The sequence below is a fragment of the Stenella coeruleoalba genome (genome assembly GCF_951394435.1).
Source record: "Stenella coeruleoalba genome assembly, chromosome: 17".
NCBI classification, from domain to species: Eukaryota; Metazoa; Chordata; class Mammalia; order Artiodactyla; family Delphinidae; genus Stenella; species Stenella coeruleoalba.
The window spans coordinates 29503521-29514880 of record NC_137163.1 but is presented as its reverse complement, the minus strand read 5'-3'; the positions used below and the strand labels follow the sequence as shown (position 1 = coordinate 29514880).

The 11360-nt window shown below is 39.0% G+C and overlaps 1 protein-coding gene across 1 annotated transcript in view; it reads right to left on the bottom strand.

Moving 5' to 3' along the window:
• Nucleotides 1-7092: 7092 nt before the first annotated feature.
• The window catches only part of ANGPT1 (angiopoietin 1), a 476344-nt gene continuing 472076 nt past the window's right edge, over nucleotides 7093-11360 (bottom strand). The window contains exon 14 of the transcript XR_013824499.1: nucleotides 7093-7224. The gene's annotated coding sequence lies outside the window, so the exon portion shown is untranslated. The remainder of the gene's footprint in view (nucleotides 7225-11360) is intronic.

Sequence of the window (11360 nt, the reverse complement as noted above, 5' to 3'; positions counted from 1 at the left end):
CCTGCCCTCATGGAGCTTACGTTCTAGTTGGAGAAGGGAGACAATGAAAAAGTAACAATTAAATAGAAAAGATTATGGTAGACGCTGAAAATTTCTGTGAAGAAAATAAACTTCAAAATAAATGATGAAATTAGAAGATTTGAGGTGCGGAGATGGGGAACAGGTACTGGTCAGAAAAGCTCTCTTTAAAATTTCGTATTTGATGAGAAGGTTCCAGCCACGTGAGGCCCAGAGATGAGAGCCAGAAGGATGAGGGAGGATAATCTAGTGTCAGAGGGTGGGGTCAGCTTCACAGGAGCAGTATGGAGAGAATGGGGTTGGAGGGCTTTCCAAAATGAAAACTTAAGTGCTCCTAGCAGAACAAAAAGTGATGGATTCTGGACAGGTAAGCACAAAATATTTCTATCAGATATTTGAAGGGTTTTAACCAAGTAAATGATATACTCTTAGTTACATTTATTAGGTACAATATTTTTGATCTGTAATTTGACCATCCAAAAACAATTTTTCTTATTTTTTTACAATTTAAAATAAATTACCTCTTGAGCTGCTATTCTCCCTGGTGTCAGAAAATGTAATCTTCTCAATTCCAAGTAAACTCAATCAAATTAGCAATTTCCCTGTTCACCTCATTCCTCTCTTTTCAGCTGAAATGATCCTCATGCCAGTGGGCTTATATAACATCATGTCTTTATGAGGTTGGGTTTGGAGGACCACCAGGATTGTGGTCCAAGTTCCTCATGCGTCTACTCTGCCCACTGAAATGTATTTCAATTCCATCCTTCTTTGTGTTTTGGCATCTGTCTCCACTGGTATCTGTGGAGAAGGCAAGTTCCCATCTGACATGGAGGCACTGGTCCACACACACTGCATCCTCTTGGATCCTAGAAAACCCTCTCTGGGGCACTTCTGCATCCTTCTGAGGACCAGAGAAACTTTCTGACTCTCTCCAATATCATCAAAACTTGAGGGGGTAGGCACATCCAGCCCCTCTTCCCTGTGTTTACTTTTCCTCTGTGAATCACCTTGGGTGTGAGGATCACAAGAAGGTTTCCTGCCTCCTTAGGCTCGCTCAGAGGCTGGGCACATAAAATCTGCTCTCTGATCCTACTACACCTCTTTTGGAATGGGGACGATCAGGAGAAGATGACATGACTCACTCCTTCAGGAACTACCAAACCCCAGTCCCTACTGCCCCCTTCTCAGGCTCTTCTTCTCCTGCCTCAGCCTGAATTTTTAAAACAACTTAGGGTAGAAAAACTGGCTCTTACGTTATATGCATTCTTTTCAACTCTATTGGTTACACACAATGATTTTAATTTTGGTAATCAAAAGCCAGGCTTTGCAAACTCAAAAATCCTTTATTACATCCTATATCCTTTGCTTAGCATTTAAAAAGCCGCTTTTTTTTTTTTGAGAATTGACTTTTCTTTTCTCTGTTCAGTGTGACTTCCCTTCTCTAGTGTGAGTCCAGTCCACATTAGCTGATATCTGAACTCGCCTCTGTTGATAAAATTATGTGCTCCAGATCCATTGTCAGTCTTTCTGGGAGAGTGAGGGGGATGTACATTAACATGGTTAGGTTTTCTAAATCTTGTTTTCCAGGTTACCACTCTCACCTTGTTTATATCTCTTCCCAAGATAGAACTTCCAAGAGCTCTTCCAATGCGCAATTGTAAAATTCAGTTTTTGATTGTAAGCAACAAATATATACTGTGGCTATTTTAAGCAAGAGGGGTTTACTTGGATCACATCCGGGGCTCACAGATGGAATGACATACAGCAGGAATTTAGGAAGCCTGTCACCACTACAGTTGTAAAGAATAACCTCTGACCATGACTACGTCCTTGCATCATTTACTCAGGTCCAGGAAGAGAGCATCTCATTGGCCAAGATCATACTACACCCACTGCATGCAATGGGCCATGGAGAGGGGTTATCTGGTCCCCATGACACTGTAATAGGAAACAGAAGTTACTTCCCACCAAGACTGCACACAATGGGGAAAGGATAGCTCCCTTTACAGAAATCAAGATAGGATTAGGAAGGTGAAGAACTCCTGGACAGGAAAAATGACTAGATCCACTGCCACAATTCTATGATTCTATATTTCATATAAAATATTGCCTAGGGCTTCCCTGGTGGCTCAGTGGTTGAGAGTCCGCCTGCCGATGCAGGGGACGTGGGTTCGTGCCCCGGTCTGGGAAGATCCCACATGCCGCGGAGCGGCTGGGCCCGTTGAGCCATGGCCGCTGAGGCTGCGCGTCCGGAGCCTGTGCTCCGCGACGGGAGAGGCCACAACAGTGAGAGGCCCGCATACCGCAAAAAAAAAAAAAAACCAAAATAAAATATTGCCTAGATATCACTAAGGTGCTATTGGGGAATATTACAGTGACCTCTTTCTAAAGATTAACAATGGAAAAAAATCCTTCTACCAAGAAAGACCAACAAATTCATTCACCCAGTTGGATGTAACTCTTAGATAGGTGTGTCATTGGACTGGCTGCAAGTTTTTGACAGCATTCAAGTTGTATGGTTTCTTGTGATTCAAGTTGTATGGCTTTTAATGAAAATTAACAATCACCATTATTATCTTCAATAATTATTGAATGCTGACTATCTTTCAGGAACAATTCTCAGTACTTTAAATGCAGTGTTTCATTCAATACTGATAACCACCTTATGAGATTATACATTGTTATGTATTGAGGTATGTACTGTCATTTCTATTATCATCCCCATTTTACAGGTCTTACGAACAGCTAATCAGTAGTAAGCCATACTTCAAATCGAGGTATGCTTATTCAAGAGCCCATGAGGCATTATATCCTGAAAGTGATGGGCTGGAGCATTTGGAAAGGGATGCTTTATCATATTTAGCTTTGTAACCAGTACTTAAACTTATGAGACTGATGATAGCAGTCCAAAATGTATTGAGTTGATTTGTCAGAAGAAGTACTTTTCCTAAGCTCACCAAGACACTCTTGTAGTGTATCTTCTGTTGTACTTAGTTCACAGCACTTCTCCAATTTGAATGTGAGTTGAAGAGAGCAAGGATTTCACCTATCTTTTTACTGCTGTTTTCAGAGCATCTTAAAAGGTTGACTGACCCATGGCGTGTGCTCAGTGAATACTCACTGAATGCTGACATTGCATATTGAATTTCAGCCATAAAAATAAGCTCTGCACCAGATACCCAGATGAAATGAAAATCCGGCCCCATGGATGATGTAATCCGCTTTCCCAGTTCTTTCCTTTTTGAATTCATCTGTACGTGTGTGGGTATTTGTGTATATGTGCCTGTGTGCGTGTTTGTAAACTAATGGAGATTTAACAAATTTCCATGTCTTTGGGGGAACACAGGGTATCTTCTCCAGCCTCAGCAGCATGGAGTTTGAAAACGTGCCATAGACAAATACTTAAAGCCCCAACTGCCTTTAAAAATTATTTAAAAGGACAACATATGAAAGTGATTAAAAGTATGAGCTCTTAGTCTGGCAGCCTAGGTTAAAATCCCTATAAATTCTAATTTTCTAATTACTTACTATATTCTCTTTATATTTCTCATGCCAATATTAGCATTTTCGTTCTCTTGATTACAATGTTAATATATTTTGTTTCATTTTCTATCCTTTTTACTGGCTAGATCTTCCATTTGAACGTTGAATAGAAGCAGTAATAGCTAGAATCCCTATTCTAGTCTTGACCGTAAAGTGAATGCTTTAAAATAAATTACGATAGTTGTATATTCTTGTTAGATTTCCATTAGTAATGATTCCAGTTATCAACCTATTTCCTCTTGGCTCCAAGTATATACTTTATTGCCTGCTCTTTTAAAATGGAGATGGGCCCTTTAAATATTATTCCTTTGACAGCTGGCATGACGTTAAACTTAGGCAGTAGAGGCAGTAGAGAGATGTTGCAGAAGGAAAGCGTTCTCCTTCCTGGTTGCATTGCCATGTGCTCACCGGACACGCTCCTGCAGCTCACAGGGATTCTCCAGTGCCTATCTCCTAAGGTACAGGCAGCTCTTCCAGCATCTGGCTCTTGAAGCACCACAGCTTCTCCAAGCCCAGGCATCTAGAGAACAGGCAGCTTCTCCAACATCAGGCTCCTGTGGTACATGCAGCTTCCCCAATGTCCAGCTCCTGCAGCACAAGCTACTTCTGCAGCACTAGCCTCCTACAGTGCATGGAGGTCAGTAGCACCTAGTGGCTAGCAGCTTCCACTGGCATCCCCTTGTATTGTTTCATTGCACAGTTCCTCCAACAGGGTACCTTCCCATGAATGACTTTCCCCAAAATTCTAAAGTTTTTGGCAACTTCTAGAGGGTATATTTCCAGCAAATTCCACTGGTATGACACTACAGTAATTTCTCTGCCCTCCTTTTCTCTAAGGAAGTCAGGACCTTAGCTAGGGGAAGAAGTGGAAGGGTCATCCTTGGGCACTGTATCTCAACTCTACGGGTAGTGCTGCCTCTTACTGTTGCCATATTCCTTAGTGTTCTCTTTACTTTTCACTAACCAATCCCTCACTTATTCCAATAGCTTGTTACAGTTAAAATTCTTTAAGCTTTCCCTGTTCAAATTCCTGTGTTGTTTCTGTCTCCTGATTGGACCCTGATTGATTTGCCAGGGTAAGTATGTTTTCTTCTATACTTATTTTGCCAAAATTCTTATTATAAACATTCTGAATGGGCACTGAATGTAATCAAAGGCCTTTTACGCACAAATTGAGATAATGATGTCTCTCTTTTTAAAAAGTTGATAATATGATGATACACATTAATTTTTCAAAAATATGAAGCCATTCTTTCACTCCTGGGAGAAATCCAACATGGTAATGATTTTTAATGCCCTGTTATCTTTGATTTTTCCAATGTTTTCTTAGGATTTTTGTGTATATGCATAATACACACAAGTTTGAGCTTTTCTGTTTGTCCTTACCTGGTATTAGTTTCAAGCTTATGCAAACATTATGAAAAATTTTGGAAAGAGTTAGACCACATCTATCATCCCAACTCCTTTTCTTTCTGGCCTTTTCTTTTTCTTTGAGCAGCTACTATAGAATCTCTTTTCATTTTCTTTGCCTTTGCCTTAGATCTCCATTATCTTTAATTTGGGCTATAACAAAGGCTCCTCCCGTACCCAAATTGATTCCTCCCCTACCCATGTAGCTATCCAAATTGTCAGTCTCAGATAGTCCCCTGTTTTCTTACAGAATAATATTCCTGAAAACTTATCAAAGGCAAATATATGCAAGCCACTATGGAATTATGCATTATAAGAAAAACTCTCTTTCTGGAAGACTAAAAATTGATCTCAAATTCCTAATTGCAGTTCACCTTTTAGACACAGACTTTAAAAATTTATATGTCATACATATTCTTTTACTTTGTTCTTTTCTTTCCTAATTACTCATGTAGTGAACAGGTTTATGTCCAATGAGTCTCTCTGTTTAGCCTAATGATTCCCATCTTTTTCTCAAGTTTATTAAGTTTATGAGATCTTTGCTTGCTATCACTAATGTCAGTACTTTCGGGGGGGGGGGTAATCATGTTTGTAAACTAATAAGGGTAAAATGCAACGAAACATACTCTTTAAAAAATTTCTATGCTAAGATGCTGACATATTTATAAATTATAAGCCAAGTACTACCACCAAAAAGATAATTGACAGAATGGGGTATAACCATGTAAATTTAGAACCTAAAAGGCAATTGTAGGGCTTTCAAACATAATGGCTGAAAGTGAGCATTGTTTGAAAATATTAAAATGGCCAAGGGCTCTATTTACAAAAACTTTGGGTGTTTCCTCATTTCTTTAAAAATAAATCTAAACTTTTGGGCATGTCATTCGATATCATCTGCAATCCCTGCTGACTTTTCAAGCTAGGGCTCTCACTATTCTTTTACTTGCATCTCCCCATGTACCACTCACCATTCTCCAGTGCTTGGTTTCCATGCCTTTTCTATAGTTATGACTTGCTGTCAGTCTGACTTTACCATCTCATCTCTCCTCTCTAATCACACTAATTTTTTCTAAGTCTTTTGGAAATACTAACTACAACATGAATCCCCTCCCTTCTCCTTCAAGCATCTTCAGAACAAATTAATTTTCCTCCTATGTTCCCTAATACTTTATTTCTTGAAGCTGTATCTTCTGATTAGAGATAACTATACCAGTTTGGGGTACAGTATAAATCACATCTTCTTTTAATATTTCAATTAAATAGCTTGAGTCGTCATTTAACCTCTTTCAGTAATTTCTTCATATTCCCAGAGCTTACACTGTCGAACAATTCTGAGAACAGTAAAAGTTCTAATAACTGTTGGCACGTATGTAGTACTTACAATGTGCATTTTCTGGACATTAATGCATTTGGTTGTGACAACAACCTATAAGTAGATCTTATTATAAGACCTATTTAGTACAGCAAGATATTGAGGTACAGAGAGGTTAAGTAACTTGCGCAAGATCACACAGCCGGCCTCTATCACCTGGGTGCATCCCTCTGAGCCTCACGGAGAGAGACGCTGCAGGCAAAGGTGAAGAAACTGGTTTTGTGAGTGACTATGAAACCCAAGGTGGCACAAGCAGCTTTGGGGGCTCAGGTGAAATGAGGCAGAGTAACAGAGAGACTCTTCTCACTTCTGAGTGGACTTCACCCTGGCTTCAGTGCAGTGAGGATTCACGGGAAGGCAGTGGCTCAAATACCATAGAGGGTTGCATCTGGGCAGCACCGCAAGCCAACATTCTTAGCACATGTGCTGGCCTTTTCATGAAGGGCATAAAGAGCATAGACACGGGAAAGGCTTCAGGTTCAGAGGATATTGATGAGGAAAGCACTTGGGTGTTAAATATTGTTGGGGAGATCTCTCTGGAAATGCCAAGAAGTAACCAGGTGAGACTTGGATAAACTAAACTTAAGTCCTCCGTATCTAGGACTGGGCAGGAGACACTGAAATTTTCATTGTTATGATTAACGAGACTCCCCAGTGCTTATGGCTTTGGAAAGTCAAGAACGACTTTGGATACACAGATAATCTTATCTATAATCCATACTTAGCGTTCAAGATATGCATTATTATTTCTACCTTAGATGTTTAAAAAACTGGAACTCAGATAACTTACTCAAGACCAGGATTCTTGTAAGTAGCAGAGCTGGGGTTCAAACCCAGTGGTTTCTGAGGTTCACATTCTCTCCACTGTGCTCTCTGTCTTCCTGTAATGATGAAAAAAAAAAATACTGTGGTGTCTTCTGTTTGACACACACAAGCGAAGCATTCCTTTCTCAGTACTTGGCATTTCTCATGACCTAGAAATTAGAATTCATTGATAGTTTCATAAAATGAAGTCCCCAGTGAAGAGTTTTGTCCTCACCCAAGTTAGATAAACCTCAGAATGCTGCTACAATCTGATGATTCTCAATGTGGTTTTCTTTAGAAAATGTGAGTGCAGAGTATGGCTATCACTTTTAATGTGTGGATAAGTACGTATGGAGACCACAGCCGTCCACTATCACTTCATATGGCAGACACATGAGGCAGGACCCTCCACTTCCCACAGTACACAGTCCAGCCTCATGTAAGTTTTTTTTTTTTCATATTTACAACAAAATGTGTTTCCCAAGACATTGTATTCATCAAAACTCTGCACATTATCTTTTTAAGAAAGAAAACTTAAGAAATTCTCTGAACCGTTTCTCTTACTAAAAAAAAAAGAAAAATGAGATTGTGTCTCAAATAGGAAGGAGAGAGGGTGTTACAAATATCATCAATTGAAATATAACCCAATCAGGGGATTCTTCTGCATTAAATTAGATTCAGTTCATATCAATTTTGATGAAATTGCAAATTTGATTTTTTTTAATAGATCTTTATTGGAGTATAACTGCTTCACAATACTGTGTTAGTTTCTGTTGTACACCAAAGTGAATCAACTATATGCATACATATGTCCCCATATCCCCTCCCTCTTGAGCCTCCCTCCCACCCTCCCTACCTCACCCCTCTAGGTCATCACAAAGCACGGAGCTGATCTCCCTGTTCTATGCTGCTGCTTCCCGCTAGCTAACTATTTTACATTCGGTAGTGTATATATGTGGATGTTACTCTCACTTCACCCCAACTTCAGAGTGTGGTGAAAAGGGAACCCTCCTGCACTGTTGGTGGGAAAGTAAATTGATACAACCACTATGGAAAACAGTATGGAGGTTCCTTAAAAAGACAAAAATAGAACTATCATATGACCCAGCAATCCCACTACTGGGCATATACCCTGAGAAAATCATAATTCAAAAAGAGACATGTACCACAATGTTTATTGCAGTACTATTTACAATAGCCAGGACACGGGACCAACCTAAATGTCCATCGACAGATGAATGGATAAAGAAGACGTGGCACATATATACAATGGAATATTACTCAGCCATATAAAGAAATGAAATTAAGTTATTTGTAGTGAGGTGGATGGACCTAGAGTCCGTCATACAGAGTGACGTAAGTCAGAAAGAGAACAACAAATACCATATGCTAACTATATATATATATGGAATGTAAATTTGATTTTGTCATAGCAAATGTGATTATGCATTAGATTTAATTTTGAGTAATTTATGATACCATAAATCAGAAGAAACTTCAATCCATTCCAAAGAAGGGGGAACACCACTGCTTATGGCCAAAAGTTAAAGTTTCACTGAGAAACTTAGTTCAATTGTTTGCTGATCAGGGAAGCATATCTGATTCATTAGGACACCTCAGCTGAGCATGTGAATGTTCCCCAGGTGGTCTACTTCAATCTGTACCTACTTCTCTTTCTCTCTCAGCCTATCTGAATTGATTAGGTCAGGTTGGTGAAGTGATGCCATCCTTCCTTCCCTGTACCTAATTCTGACTGGCTAAAAATCAGCAAAGTTTCAGAAACTACAGCCCCCTTGGTTGAGTTAGGAATTTACATTCCCATGCTACACAAATAGGATTTTTGCTAGAATGCACAAATGTAACAGATTTATATTTATATAAATTATATATTTTTAAATTGTATGTAGAAGCAACAGGGGAGAAAAAAATTATGTCTTGGAGTCAGTCCCTTCTAGTTATGCAAAAGTTCCCAAACTAACTGCCTGAAGGAAAATCAAGAATATATTTTTGTCAAGAATGTTTCCCTCTAGTATTTTAATCCCAATAAATTCTGTATGTTTCAGAAAATGAATCCATTCTTTTCTAACATCTTTAATTCGCTGCTGTTCATGATTGTCTACATTTTAATTAGAATCAAAGTGTGAAATGGGACATCAGTTCCAAAAAGATGCACTTTGAGTTTTGTACCCAGTTAGAATCTAAAAAGGGTGTTTTGAATATTTGAGGTTTTTCTTCCTCTTAACAATCATGAATAAACTACTGTTCTTGCACAATGTGGATGATTAAATGATAAAACGTGGAAGTAAATTCAATGATGGAATAACAATGAAAACTCATGAGGGTTGTACTGATGCTATACGAGATATTTCATTGAAATGGTTGTTGCTTCTTAACAAATGATGTATCACTGCTTTTGAGGCTGGTGTGTGACTGACTGCTGAAAATTTAGCAGACCGTTAGAGTATCTTAAGAGGGTAAATCTGTTGAAACAAATCTTCAAAGTCAGCACTAGAATCTGAAAACCTTGCAAAATGAAGGCGTGTTCTGTCCTCTTAGCTAGGAATGCAATACCTCACTATTCTCCCACAACTCCAGGTGCCCCCATCTCCAGAGGGTCATACTCTTTATACGTTTCTAAATTCAGTTCTAATACCACCTTCTCCACAAACTCCCCCCATATCCACCTCGCTCCTTTAAAGTCAGTTCTCTTCTTTAAATGCCCCTATTATTACCTGTATCTTTCTTGAGGCAGATTTATTCCTCTTTATTACGTTCATTTGAATCCCTGTCTTATTTGCCCTACTTGATTTCAAGAGTTCTTACACATCAGGTCCATTATCTGATTCATCTTGGAATCCTTCACGGGCCTGAAGTAGTGCTGGACACCAGCCAGGAATAATCATAAAGGTAGCTTACATTTATTGAGAGTTTACTATGTGCCAATCAGTCTGAAAGGTGTAATTAAATCCTTCAAAAACCATGCAGGGTAGATACTATTATTATTTCTATAAGTGTGAGACCAGAGACTTCGAGAGAATCAATAATGAGTAAATATTCAAACACAGGACTCAAACCCAGACAGTGTGACTTCAGAGACAGTGTTCTAAAAAAAAAGAAAGACACTAAATCAGAAAAAATGAATTTACCAAGAAATTGAATCAATATAAAACAAAGAACAGAGATTAAAATTATGTGTTCCAACCTTCCACTGCAAGAGCAGTCAAATAATCTAATTCCCATCTTTTATGCTCTAACACTCTCTAAACCATTACAAAAACAGTAGTCCACAGTCTCCCTCCAAACACAGTTTTCTGGTCAGATTTATTCTAACCTGGCAGTGGCAGGACTTAAGTCCAGGAATATTGGAGTCCAAAGCCATGTGTTATCAACTGCTTTCCTAGGGCCCTCTAATCCCTTGAACATTTGTCCTTAGCTTCTGTTATGATCATTAGAGTTCATTTCTACCACGTTCCTCTGCTGCCCTCTTGACAAGTCATAGACCCTCTCCCTTTACAGCCGGTCTCATGTATTCTTAGGCTTCTAATTTCTCCCCCGGCCTCCTGTTTCCAAGGTCAAACAAGCCACCTTTTTCATTCTTTCCTGAAGGTCAAATTTTTTGGCCTTGCAACATTCTTGCTCCCCGTCCCTGTACCCTCATCAAGTTATGCACACATGACATTAATATTAAGTGACTGCTTTGAATTATTCAATTGTTGATCTAATAATTGTGATGTGCATTTTTCTGAAAACAATTGCAAGATTGCACAGGCTGATTCGGTAATTCTGCTGTCATGAGCATGAATATAAAACACAAGGGAGCAGATGAGAGGACAGGAAAGTCACTGCCAGCTGGAACTTGAGAAAAGAACGATGTTCTGTAATCTCAGGAGCCACTGAGCACAATTAAACCTTGTCTGGTTTTGGCAATATATTAAGGCTACATGAAATACTGTGGCTTCCCTCCCCTACCCACTGTGCTTTTGGGGTATAGGGAACTGATCTAGCGCATAATGGTAAGCAGCATAGTAAAGTTGGTTGCATGGTACTTCAAGTTAGAATGTGGCTCAGAACAATTTTTGGCATTTTGTTTCTATCAAGACTCATAATGATATAGCAATCCTGGTTCTTTTCTATGTTCCAGTATTTCTAAGTTTACCCTATGGAAATAACGCAATACGACTTTTCTTGTACACAGGACATACAGATTTTATGA